This window comes from Nomascus leucogenys, chromosome 1a (genome assembly GCF_006542625.1).
Source record: "Nomascus leucogenys isolate Asia chromosome 1a, Asia_NLE_v1, whole genome shotgun sequence".
Taxonomy (NCBI): Eukaryota; Metazoa; Chordata; class Mammalia; order Primates; family Hylobatidae; genus Nomascus; species Nomascus leucogenys.
This window is the reverse complement of record NC_044381.1, coordinates 46,964,315-46,978,880: the sequence shown is the minus strand read 5'-3', so window position 1 is coordinate 46,978,880 and position 14,566 is coordinate 46,964,315.

Sequence of the window (14,566 nt, the reverse complement as noted above, 5' to 3'; positions counted from 1 at the left end):
TTCCTGGGTATCCTCATTTCACACTCCCATTCTGCCATCTCACTTTCACCATCGGCAGTCAATCTAAAGTGTTTAAGATGTATTTTTTTATTTGTATGTGGTTTTTTAAAATAATTTTTTAAAAAATAATTTTTACACTTTTTAGAGATGGGGTCTCGCTATGTTGCCCAGACTCGTCTCAAACTCCTGGGCTGAAGGGATACGCCCAGCTCAGCCTCCCAAATTGCTAGGATTACAGGCATGAGTCACTGCGCTCGGCCTGTATGTGTTTTGACAAAACATGACTTCTTATTTTGCGACAGGCATTTTAGTTTGTAAACGTGGCATTGGGTTATATGTCTTCTGCAGATTCATAGTTTTTTGCTCAGTGCTATCACCTCTGAGATTCATCCATGTCGCTACAGGCACGTCAAACACATTGCTTCCCAGTGCTGACTCATATTCCATGCTGTGCATCCACTACGTTTCACCCACCCACTCTCCAGTGATGGATGCATGGCTCGGCTCTGCTTCCCCATCACAGCCTTCTTATACCAGCCCATGCAGACCTGTGTGACAACATCTTTGGGATATATGTCCAGGAAATTGATGGCTGGCTCATGGCTACACAGCTACTGCCCCGGCGCAAAAGCTTTTTGTATAGTCTAGGATAGACCCTTGCTACTCAGAGTGTGGTCTCTGGTCCGGTAGCAACAGTGGCACCCAGGAGCATGTCAGAAATGTGGAATCTCAGGCCCTTCCCCACAGCTGCTAAAACAGAACCCGCACTTTGATAGGATCCCTAAGTTGAGGTAGGTACAGGTTTATTAAAAGTCTCTGTCTGTGCTTTTCAATATGGTAGCCGCTAACCTATTAAATTTACATTAATTAAATTAATTAAAAATGCATTTTTCAGTCTTCCTAGCCACATACGGCTAGTGGCTACTGTCCCGGATGATGCAGATAGAGAACACTTACTGCACTGTAGAAAGTTCTACTGGATGGTACTGGCTGTTATGAGTCTCTTGCCAGTTTTTTACATTGCAAACATTTTCTCCAGCTTTTTTTGCCTCTAAGCTGTGTCGAGACACCTGAGAAATGGGGTGTTAGGGGAGAAACTAATGACAGTGAGTTCTGGTCTTGATGTGGTGGGCACACGAGGTGGGACGGAAACACCACTAGGTGCGAGGGGCCCAATGAGGACTGGTTTCCATATACAGTTAAAAGACAATAAATAATTGAACTAAGGCAGGGATGCTGAGAAATTGTATGTTGGCCTAGACAATACCTACACAATATCTATATATATTGATCTAAACAATACCAAATTACATGTTGGCCTAGACAATACCTAAACAATACTTATATATGTTGACCTAAACAACACCAAAGCATTTTCATATACTTTGTATAAATTTAATATCATCACAAAAGTACAGGCAGGGTGGACATTGTTTTCCTTATTTTTCACAGACCAACCAAAGATGCTGAGGTGTCAAACAATTTTTTTAGGAATAGAGAAGAAGAGAAAAGTGAGCTGTTCTACTTGCCTACTCAGACTTAAAGTAGGAAGATCTGAGGGGGACTAGAGGAAAAGCACTCCAGTGAAATCCTGGATGGATGCTTGAATGAAGCTGCAGCGTCTTTACTTACAGATACGGCTGATGAGAAGAGAAACAGTAGGGCGAATGGGGAACAACAGATTTTGAGCACTTGCTGTGAGCTTGGCCCTGTGCTAGGTGCTTTCTTTCCACACAGCTCGTGGGGTCATGGTCTGTTCCCATCCCACGTATGAGACTTTTGAGGTTGTGACTGGTTCTAAATGTTCTGCCGTTTTCACTGAACAATTAATTCTAGATGTTTTGAAGATCATCTGATGGTCCCATGTCATCACTATAATTTTTTTCTGTGTCTATATCTATGTCTGAACATGCCCCACTCAGAAAGGAGTTCACTAGGAATGAGATAAAATACAGGAATCTAAGCCTTTGAAAGGGTGATCATCTGGCAAGGCCATTTCTTAGCACTTCTCTCAAAGCTGCCTGGGTGGAAGGCAGATTCCTCTCTTGGTTGCAGAAACAAGTGGCTTTGAAGGCAGCTGCGTGTGAATTATACAACTGGATAATTAGAACCGTAGGGAAAACTTTGATTCTTTATTTGTGAAGTTCCTATAGGGCATAATATTATGCAAAACTTGTCTTAAAGATTGAATGCAAATCCACAGGGAGGATCCCTTTCTTTCTGCAAAAAAGAAAATGTGCAGAAATCAAGAACCATGTGAGGGTGAAGTGGAAAACTTTTCAATGAAGAAGGAATCATTGCTGGGTGAGAGCGCTTTGGGTAAGAATTTGCCAGAGAGAAGGAGAATGATTCGGGGGACTAATGAGGGACACTAAAATGTAATTCTTGAAAAACAATCATTACTTAGGCAAGCCTTTAGTTTTGAACCCACTTCAGTCACTAGTTCACGGGCAGCAGGTGAGCCACACGCCTCAACAGAGTTCACGTTTCCTGAGAGTGGAGGGGAAAGCTGATCAATAGAACTTGTTGTTATTGCAATTCCTGCTTCCCATCCCTGTCACCATACACTTGTCCTGTGTAATTTTTATAACACAGTCTCATGAAAGGGATGAAAACACATTCATACTAAAGTATAAATGACTAGTAAAATGCCTGTCCCTTGGCATAGCTCATATTAGGAACAGAGATTAAAGCCTGAACTGAATCCAATTCAGTACTGGACTAGAGAATTTACTATGCACAAGATTTGAGCTAGGGTTTATGGAGGAATGCTAAGACATACAAATTGAGGTTCCAATTTCCTAGGATTCCACGGGGTGGTGATGGGTGACGGTGGTAGTAAGTATAAATTACTCCATCCAGATAGAATATGTAAAGTTGGAAAGAAGTGCAGTGAGCGATCTGAGGGGCAAATTAATTCTGAGAGGATGGCTACTTTGCAAGTTTAGCCAGGAGAAAGCACCCAGCTAGTTAGGTGAGGGATTGAAACAACCCTTAGGGGGATCCTGTGCCTGACTGTAGGGTCTGGGGTGAAACAGATGAACAGGTAAACAAGTCTGTCTTACTTTCTGGATCCCTTCTTATTGCCTGCAGAGCGTAAACACATTTTCTTAGAGATTTCTTTCCCTTCACTTAAGAGAATGGTTGAAGGACAGGGTCCCAGTGAGTTGAGGGATATGGGATGGGAAGAAGCTGAACTGTGGTGGCAAGCATGCCCTGGTTTATGCTCAGATAGTAACAATTCTCTTGCTTCTGCCCAAGTGGAACTGGGGGTCGATGTACACCAGAGTCCAATTGTTAGGTGGCTGAGGAGCGAAGGACAGCCTCCAGCTCAGGCTGCACATCAGAATCACCAGGTGAGCTTCTTGATCTGCCAGTGGCCAAGCCCTGTCCCAGGTCAATGAGATCGAAAAGCTCTCCAGGTGACCCTAATATTCAGCCGTGCACAGTGGTCCTCAAAGTGTGGCCCTCCATCAACAGCATTGGCATCACCTGAAACTTGTCAGCAGTGTCAATGATCAGCCCCCCTCCAGACCTACTGATTCAGAAGACCCAGGCATGGGGACCATGCACATGGGGGCCACCCTTACATAGGGGCTCTCATCAAGGGATGGAGACCATCAATCTGTGTTTTAACAAGCCCTCCCAACCTCCAGAGGTTTCCTGCCTGCCAAAGTTGGTGAACCTCTGGTATGATGTAAAGACTTCACAGTGGGGAATGCAGAAGACCTGAGTTCAAATCCCTGGCTCTGACTCCTTGGCAAGTCAGTTAATATCTGTAAGCTCCCAGTAAAAAGGGCCTTTATTTATTAATCAAACTTTCCTTGAGTGCCTGTCAGGTCATTGGTCTATGAAGATGAGTTTAACATAATTCCTGCCTTCAAGGATCACATACCTGCTTTTTGGAACCCATCGATATGGTTTTCAACTGTGATGTTTAAAAAGTACACCTTTCCACTAGTGCCATGATGCAGAATTTTAGCTCTGATTGCTAATCAAAACAAGATTGGGCTGAAATGATCCAAGATACAATAGAAGGTCCCAGGGTCATCTTCTCTAGCCCTGTCTCAGGGTGACTCAGAGGTGAATCATAATTTGTGATGACTCACATTTACATGGCTCTGCAGAGAAAAGTAGAGCAGGTGAGCTTTATAGTTCCTGATTTACAGTCATTCCATGACTGACGCAGACATGGAATGACCTGTCTTTTCACTACTCTAGAGCCATCTAGAGTCTCTAGAGTTGTCTAGAATTATTTGTCCTTGACTTTTCAAGGTTGAATTACATCTTTCTGTGAAGGAGGAGCTAAGGGCTGCCCCGTAGGATATGATCCTGGTCTTCATTCTTCTTCAGTTGTTCTGTCTAGGAGCATGTCATGGGTTGAATTGTGTCTACTCCAGAAATATATGTTGAAGTCCTAACCCCTAGTTCCAGTGAGTGTCTTTGCAGTTACAACTGGGTTCAGATGAGGTCATTGGGATGGGTCTTAACCTACAGTGACTGATGTCCTTAGAAGAAGAGAAAACTTGGACACTGAGACACACAGAGAGGGAAGGCCATATAGAGACACATGGGGTGAAGGCGGCCATGTGACAACAGGGACGGAGAGTGAAGTTATGCTGACACCTTGGTTTCAGACTTCTGGCCTCTAGAACTGTGATATAATGAATTTCTCTTGTTTTAAGCCACACAGTTTGTGTTATCTTGTTATGGGAACCCTAGGAAACCACCACAACGTGCCTGTTAGCTATTGTTCAAGTCTTACGGTGGAACTCAGTTGGGAATACAACACATGGCTGGACAACATATTGAGGCCTTCCATAAACATCATTGACCTCTAGCAACTACTCTAGCTAATGCTATTCTTTGAGTATTGGAAAACACTCTCATGACATAATTGTCAGAAGTCCCTGTGCCCCACAAAATTTTCTTTATCCATGGCCTACATGAGAGATTCATCCCTTAGAGTTGAAGAAAGTTTATGCCTTAACTCCCTTTTCAAATAGAAAAGATGCCTGAAGGGGAAAGCTCATTTAAGAGTGAATATCTCATTCTTTGATTGCTATGGGAAGAAAGTAGAGAAAGTGCCTCTGAAAAAAAGGGAGCTCCCAGGAGCTTGAGGGGGGACCTGGAAGCCAAACTCTACCGGTTCAGGATTTGCTCCTCTTGTCCTGGGCTAGTTTTGAAAATTTGAGTAGGAAGTTCAGCTATGTTTTGATAATCTAATTATTATAGGAATCCAAGAAATCGATAATGGATACTTGGCAAAATAGAAGAGGAAAGCAGCAGCTGTAGGTTATCATGATACTCTTCACTTTACCTTACTAGTATATTTCTTTCCCTTATGTATGTGTGAAAAATAATTCTTTTCTTCCCCATTCAAAAAGAGATCCAGAAGAAATATTTCATTGCTGGTGAGATTGTGTTTAGAGTTAAGAAATAGAACCCCGAAGTTCTTGAAGGTGGGGGAGCACAGACATTTCCTATGGAGTTGGCTTAGAATTGTATTTGTTAAGGTTCTTTCAAGGAGCAAGAAAAATTTGTATAAAGATAAAAGCAACCAAGTTGGCAAAGATGAGAAGAAGCTTGCCTCTCAAAGGGATTCTGAGGCGGTTGAACCTAAAGAATTGCTCTTTCATCTCTTCCTGAAGGGAGTTCCTGACAGCAGACTCTTGACTTAAATCAAGTGTTTCCAAATATTTACTGAGTCCTGCTTTTATTTATATTTTTAATCAGCAACTATAACTAGATATCACCCAAATTCAACTCTAGAAATAAATTCCATGCAGTTGAGTTCAGATCTATTGACTTGCTCCATCAGAGAGAGAGAGAGAGAAAAGTCAGGAGTTTTATATATATATATTTGGAACTGAGATGCTTTATGCAAAATAGCTCGTGATTAGGCCATAAGTCCCTACAGAGTTACTTTATTAATGCACATCAGTCAGTTTTCAGGAAAGTACGTTTCAGTTCAAAAGAAAAATTTAGAAATAGTACAGCATTAAGGTGGAGAAAAACAAAATATAAGAAAAAAATTCAGCATGAAATTAAAGGAGAACCTGACTATGATCCCATTTCCCCATCTGAGCCCAGAAGATAAAAACTGTAATAAATTCATTCATCTACACCCACTTTAAATATTGGAGCAGATCAGCAGTTTCACTGATGTACAGCCAGACTTTGAAGTCTATCTGAGCTCTCTGGAATTCGACCAGCCACTTTCCAGACCATGTAATGTATTGCAGATCTTTCCACATTATGCATTCCAGATGGCCACAGTAATTCTTTGTGCATTTTCTCCTTTCTTATTTGGGTTACTGGGGTAATTTGGGAATAAAGAGTGTATGCTACAAAGTGAAAATTGACATACAGTTACTGCGTTGTGCTGCTCAGATGACAATGATGGATATTAAAGAAACTGAAAGAGTTAAATACATATATAGAGAAAGAGAGTGCAAGGGGGTGGGGAGAAAGAATGAGGAGGCAGATTTCCCAAGGAGTTCTTTTTGCTGCTTGCTAAAGGAGGGAGCTGTGGTGCTGGAAGCACTACGATTGCTTCATAACTGTTTTGTGGGAGTGCAGAGGAATTATCAGCTCTCCTCCCCCGCCTCAGCTCCCTAAGCCAAGAGGCCATCACCTTGACCTTGAAGCCAGGTGATCATACAACTTATCTACAAAACCAGGGTACTTCTGAGTGTGAACGGGGTGCTATTAAGAATTACACCTGGGCAATGGGCCTAAACCCCATTCACAAATCAGGGCGTGCGTTTACCCCACCTCGCAGAGTGGCTCTCCAGGAGGATGCTGAGCTGTTTAAATGCTAGATGTATTTAATTCAGCACTTGCTCAGGGTGAAGAGGCTGCCAAGTGGCTGTTGACCCCCGTGTTTGTGGAGACTGGACTCTCCAGGTCCCCACACAAAGTCAACACGTGCAGTTAATAGGCAAAAAGCGTTTGGTCACCAGACGGGCTGTTTCACCTCTGCGGCACTCACCCTCACTTGGGCCAGCTTGCCCTGAGCTGATTTATGTGGCATCCTAGGGCCCTGACTGAGTGTGCCTTTGGTTTGCTTCATTGTTTCTATTCAGACTGTGAGAGGGATCTGTGAATGAAGTGAAATAATGGCATGCAACCCTTTCTAGCCGAGGAGACAGTCTTCTTAAAAAATCATTTTTAAGACTGCCTTTAAATATCTCTACTGCAAATGCAATGTGTGGTTTCATTGCCATTGTTTTTCTACGTAAAGCCCCCCTTTGTCGTCCTGCTGTAGCAGGCGTTCTCAGACTTTGCTATACATCAGAATCACCTGTAAACCTTGCGAAAGTGGATGCCAGAGCCCCATCCCTGGAGAATCTGATTAAATAGGTCTCACAAACATCTGGAAGAAGGGTCCAGCTGGAAGAATCTGCAGGAGGTAAAAATCCTATATGAATCAAGCCCCCTGCAATTGTATTCTCATAAAATTCTTCTTCATGTCCATGAAAACACAGTCCTGGAAACCTAGCCAGCCTTCCAGATTCAATGCAGGGAATGACTCCTCTTCCAAAATCATCTGAAAGCGACGACTCTCATCTGGTGAAGAAAGATGGATTTTATTTTCTGAGACACCAGACAAACTATTGCAAGCATCTCGCTGTTTTTCCAAGCTGTCCTCATTTGCTGGTCCTGGTGGTGAGGGCTATGCACACAAGGGCAGTTTTCTTTGCGATGAGGCAGGAAGCTGAGGAGTGTGTTCTCCCAGGGGAGCTGCAGCTTGTGTTTCGTGGAAGTAAAGGGCTCCCAGATTGGGAGGCAACAACTGGAATTTCAGACTCGGAGCCAAACGCCCAAATATTCTAGGGCTGCGCAACAGGAAAAAAAAACACGTGTATTTGTGTCTGTGTTTCTGTGCTCAAAGACATGGACAGATAAATCTCACAGGAAAACTTTATTTTTCTTAAACACTCGGGAAAATTGGCCCTTCGTTTATTTGCACAAAGACTGCTGTGTGATTCAGATGCACACCCAGTTCAGGAATACTCATTGCCATGTAAAATGGAGACTGTTATGAATATTCTTTTTTCCCCTCACTGTAACAATATTACATGTTTATTTTTAAACACTTGAAAAAAAACAGAAAAGGGTAACAAGAAAAGCAAACCACCTAAAACCATGCCTGTCAGAGATAACAAATGTGAATATTTTAGAGTACTGCCTGCTGAGTTTTATATTTTCATAGTACATGTGGCATCGTATGGCAATTGTAATTAGTATGCTGTTTGATCAAGTTTTCACTTAGTGTATTTTGAGACTTGCTCCATATTGTTAAATATTATTTACAAGATTTTAGCTTTTTATTTTCTAGCTGCACTAGAAAGACAGATTGAAAAAAAACTCTGTCTACTATCTAACCTGTAGTTTGTTTCCTTTTAAAAATATTTATGTGTTGTGGCTGCAATTAATTGCCTTTAAATAAAAACTTCTGTTTAACATAACTGATGTATTGAAGGTCTTGTTGCATATTGCTGACTTGAAACCTGGGCATTTTAACTCCATCCATGCATGGCCATTGTTGAGGCCGGCCTCTGTGAGGGCAAGCACTTAGAGTAGAAAGTTTGTATTCTGTACATGGACTCCACAAAACCCCACTAAATTCCCCTGCAAAAGCTGAGAACCCATTAATTTCTGCCAGCTTCTCTGAACATGGTTACTTTTGGAGATTTGCTATAATGGCAGGAGTTGTGAATTCCAGCATTCGAAGAATGGGGCTGGGATATTTCTTGGTCTCTTCATAGCTGTTGCCATCACTACCCGTGTTCCTTTTGGGGAGCAGCAGAGACAGCAGGTGCCTTGTTAGAATCAGAACCTGGATAGAAAAACTTTTTTTCCCACTGGTCAGGACCTACTACTTATGCACACTCTCCTGGCTCTCACTAGGGCGACATGAGCTGCTCCTTCAGCGCACTCACCTGCTATTGAGCGCTTCACACCTCCTATTTCCCCACCAGGCTCTTTTCTCTGCCCTGACCACTCTCTTTTATCAGCTCCATCCCCTCCTATCCTCTGAACTTCTACTTGCTCTTCATGTCGCAGCTTAAGCAAGGTCAAAGCCAACTAAATGCAGGCAACCCAGGCCTTGATCTGAGAAGACCTCCCCATCCTCAGCAATACTGTGGATATTCGGATACTTTAAGATTTTCCAAACTTGATGGGTAAAGTTGAAAGCAATATTTTATTAAAAGTTGTAAGCACTATTATTTGGCAGGAGGTGGAGACTTAAATACTTCTTTTTTTTTTCTTTTTGAGATGGAGTCTTTCTCTGTTGCCCAGGCTGGAGTTCAGTGGTGTGATCTCGGCTCACTGCAACCTCCGCCTCCTGGGTTCAAGCAATTCTCCTGCCTTAGTCTCCAGAGTAGCTGGGACCACAGGCGCGCAGCACCACGCCTGGCTAATTTTTGTATTTTTAGCAGAGACAGGGTTTCACCATGTTGGTCAGACTGGTCTTGAACTCCTGACCTCAGATGATCCACCCGCCTCGGCCTCCCAAAGTGCTGACATAGGCATGAGCCACTGCACCCAGCCAACTTAAATACTTCTTAACAGCAGACTGTCCTTGTGTCCAGGGGAAACCATCCCCAGGGGACACTTGGTAGACGTGTATAGAACTGGGTCTTCATAGTCTATGAAAATGGAGTTATCGGGTGCTAAAATTGCGTTGCATGTGAAAAGGAGAAAGGTACTTCTATGAAGGAGGCAGGGAAGCATTTCTGTACACTTCTTTTATTTTGGGCTTTTTTGGAAAGGTAACAGGATTGCCAAGATGTCTATGTCCCGCCTTGACTTTGGAGCTGGGTCAGGCCTCCATCTTAGTGGAGAGAGACCGGAAACTGAAGAGCTGCTTTCATGGGAGATTTTGTGGGGCTCTGGGCACAATCAAAATTATTTGGAGCCCAACGGGACAATACTCAGCATCTCTATGACACCCCACAGATCGGCAGCTTTTATTTTCCATGCTGTATTCTGCCTGTCTGGTTTTTGCAGGTAGATAGGGAAATAATTGACCTTTTGGTATTTATTGATATCAAGCAACATTATCAAATTTTCCTATTAGTTCCAGTGATGTTTTAGCTAATTCTCTTGGATATTTAGGTAAATAATCAAAGCACCTGGAATAAATAATTTTCCTTCTTCTTTCTTGTGGTTGTGCTTTTTACTCTTATTTTACGCCTTTTCACAATGAGAGAACCCACATTACTGCCAAATTGGGTGGAGTAATTAAAATGCTGTTGAGCTTCTGAGCAGCTGTGGAAATGATGGATTTGAGAGCAGAGAGGTAGGAGGCTGGAGACAGAGCAAGCAGCTAAGAAACCATTGTAGCATTTCAGGAGAAAAGTAATGATGTCCTAAGATAATGGATACAAATTTGAAAACAAAAAATTATTTATAGACACATCCATCCAACCATCCATCCATCCATCTATTCATGCATACATATGCCTATATTTTAGAGGCCATATTGAGTGTTTTTGGTGATGTGTAAGTCAACAACAATAACTCTCAGGTCCCCAGCCTGAAGCGTGGTGGTCTAATTAATTACTAGCAAGGGAACATTTTAATAGACAATGAAATCATTCATTTATCTGTAAAGGAGTGATGGGAAGTATTTTAATTAAAAAATCCAATATGCAAACACATTTAAGAGAAATTTGCTGTTATTTTGATTTTTAGTATTCCTTTGTGGTCTGAAATGTACGCTAGCCATACCCCACACTCTATTAGTTAGCATGTGTACAATGCTCTTCCAGCCTCCAGAGCCACTTTATAGATGTGTGATCTCATTTGGGTCCCATAACAACCCTGCAATACGTGTAATGATAGAAAATAACATCGGTAGACATCTTCCAACTGCAAAACACTTTCCCTTGATGGGGACTTTGAAGCTCACATATGCATACCTTGCTGGTTGCTGGTGATTTACAGTTCAGCAGCACTTGAAGTTCTCTGCACATAACATACATGATGCTCCATGCTCCTATGCTTTTGCAGCTCTGATTCCCTGCATTGAAAATGCTTTTCCCTGCCCTGTCCAGTTGCTGGGTGCTTGTGCCATTCAGGAAGGACCTTGGCCCTTTTCCCCAGGGGAGTGATGGTGGGGAGTGATTGGGAAAGACAAGCACAGGCAGCAATAATCCTTGGGAGGGAAGGGCCAGGCTGGTGACCACTGTAGGGCAAGTGTGGTCAGGACACAGTCTGCTAAAGGTGGCACAAGCTTGGTCCTCCCACTGCCTCTGCTGTCCATGGAGAGACCAATGGCATCCCGACAATGCCAGCCCTACATCTGAACTCTGAGACATCCTCCTTCCATAACTCTGCTCATTGGTCAGCTCACTCCCATTGCCAAGGAGAACAATACTGGACACTGATCTCATGTCCCTGTCCCACTAGAGTGTCATCAATGTATGTGTGTGTGTGTGCGTGTGTGTACACATGTGTGAAACCCACTTCTCAGAGGAGAAAGGAAGTTTGTTTGTTTTATTAAGGAAAATAAAGCAATGGAACAGAATTGCTCAGAGGTCTAGCTGTAATTAGTTACAACTCTTGTTCCCATGTCATTTCCACCAGGAAGTCTCGCTCTGGCCCCTACCCTGGGCTCAGTGCACCCACCCACCTGAGTGCTTATGCTGACCCTGCACATACCCATATTTTGGCACATGTAGTAAACAGCACTCTCCTGGTGACAAATGACAGAATACCAATTCAAATTAGTTTAAGGAAAAATAAAAGGAGATGGGGCATTTATTGAACCAAATACTCAAATGCAGAAAGGGTTGGGGTGGAGCTGGCCCTGGGGTGGCCTTGTCCTGGGACTCGGTGCTGTCAGGAGTCAATGTCTCTGCCTCATCATTAAGTGGAGTTGGCCTCACTCTTTCCTGCCATAGCTGGCCTCCATGGCCCAGAGGGTGAGCAGAGAGGGGAGTTTATCCCGCCAGCTTCAGTTTGCACAATCCTGAAGAAGGCAGTGGTTTTTCCAGGTGGGATCATAGGTTTATTCTCACAGAGATTGTTGGGGTTAGAGGGATGATGAGGATTGATCCCTAAGGCCAAGGACTTGGTCTGTCTTTAGAAGTGCAGTGGGAGGTATAGAAATGGTGAATGGAGAAGTCTCATGGCCTGGGAAAGTCTTCCCATTCATGCCTTTTGGGAGTTAACGATCCCTCTGTACCGTCACTATTCTGACTTCTCTGTCCCCTCACTCATCCACAGCCCCTCAAGGATAAGGATGTGTCTGTTTTCGCTTGCGTACCTTTGCTTTAGCACAGCTCATGGAATTCAGTAGGTGCTCACTGAGTATTTGATAAGTGACTGTTAATGAATGGTTGAGCCCATGTGTAACAGTAGGATTCAAATTAAATCAGGTGCCTGCACAGGCAAGTCTCACCCAGGCATGGCTGCAGCACACGTGTCCTCAGACATGTTTTTACGTGAAGAGGAATTTAGAACCCAAAAGCTTTGCCCCTCTGGGTGACTTTTTTTCACTCTAGGCTTGGGCCACATGGCAGCGGGCCTGGAACTCCTGTCACAAATGTGAGTTGTATAGTAAGTTACCTTCAAAATACTTGTGGACCCTGAAGGTTCCAACCCTACCCAGAAGGTTACACCTACTGTTGGATCTTCAAAGTCTCTTCCATGGATCTTGCCTCTCCTCACACTGACTCCCCTCCACCTCAGGATAGAGGCACTGAGTTTGCCCAGAAATGTCCACCTCTCCCGGCTAATATCAAAGATCTCCCATTATGGTTGGTCTAACTGAGAGAATTATTTTCCTTCATAGCCTTCCTAAATTCTTCATGACAACATCACAGTCAGAAAATGCTTAAGCACTTTGTTTTCTAACCACCCTGTTTGCAAATAAAAAGTTAGGTCGACATGACTTTCTCCTGGAACGTTGTTTACATTGCACTTTGCCCATGAGGAATGTTTTGAATCCCAGCAAATTAAGCACTTTTCAAACTTGGTGTTTAAAATAATAAAGAGCTCTCCCCGGAACATTTAAGCAGGACTGGAGGCTTTCCTGGCCAACACCTGTGATTTGCCAGCTGTTGCCATGGAATTTGGCCATGGAGCTCAGTGTACTTTTCCTAACATTCGCTTGGCAGATGTCATTACATTAAGTAACACGTTTAAAGTCCTAAAGAGAACCATTTCTTTCCCTTATGACTTGCTGGACAGGGAATGAAGTCATTTTCACATCCAGCAGAAAGAGGCTTTCGCATTCAACAAAAATGTAATCAGACCCCTTAAAATATGAGGCCGACTCTGTCCTCAGGCTGCTAAGCCTCCCCAGTTCATAGCAGACACTATTTTGGAGTTCTGTGGAGGAGATGCCCTTAAAAAAAAAAAGAACCCTCAGCTGAAAGTTTAGTAGGGTGATGTAGCTTTGCTGGGGAGCTGTTGCTCTCAGAAGTAAATGAGACTGTTTCAGGAGACGTTTTGCTGATACTTGGAAGGCTGTGAGGAAATGTGTCATGGTGGTAATGGAATTATCACTGGCCTGTGCTTGTTATTTCGCAAAGTCCTGGGATATTTTACACTGGGTATCCATGATAAAGGATCTTTTTAAACATTGGTTGGTGAAAAATCCACACACTAAAATTGCTTCTGTGCTCTTTTCTAAACATACTTTTTAATTTTTTTTTTTTGGAGATGGAGTCTCGCTCTGTCACCCAGGCTGGAGTGCAGTGGCATGATCTCGGCTCACTGCAACCTCCACCTCCTGGGTTCAGGCAATTCTTCTGCCTCAGCCTCTGAGTAGCTGGGATTACAGGCATGCACCACTGCGCCCAGCTAATTTTTGTATTTTCAGTAGAGACGGGGTTTCACCATGTTGGCCAGGATGGTCTTGATCTGTTGACCTCGTGATCCACCTGCCTCAGCCTTCCAAAGTGCTGAGATCACAGGCGTGAGCTACCGCGCCCAGCCAAATGTACTTTTTAAAACAATTATTGTCCTCTAAAAAGTGACACATTGATGCATTTGCAATTTTAGATTTAATGAACTTAAGAATTTATAATGGTAAATTCTACTAACTGCTAAATTCTGCCTAATTTAGTTTCTATATTAAATGCATTTTCAAGGAAAATTACAAATATTTCTTCCTTTTTAACTTAGCAGATTTATTGTAAAGTTAATCTGGGAGAATATTTATGAAACCAGTTAAGATTTTGGAAAAGAAAATAATAAGGAAGCACTGGCGTTATCAGATGTCAGAAAATAGTGTGAAACTATAGTATTTTGAAAAGCATGGTCCGAAATAGATGACTTACTTGAAGTGTTCAGAAGCCATCTCTGAAAGCTATAGGCATTTAATATATAACAAAGATGACATTTCAAGTTATTTAAAAAAGGAGAGTTTATTAACTTTGTGGTACTGGGACAAAGCAAAGCTACTTAACACCATAAACAAACATAAATTCTAGGTAGATCAAAGATCTGACTATGAAAAAGAAAGTGGAAAAAATAAGAAAAGACAGATAAAAGTTTCCAAAACATTTGGATGTAGGTTTTATATGTGTGCACACATATGCAT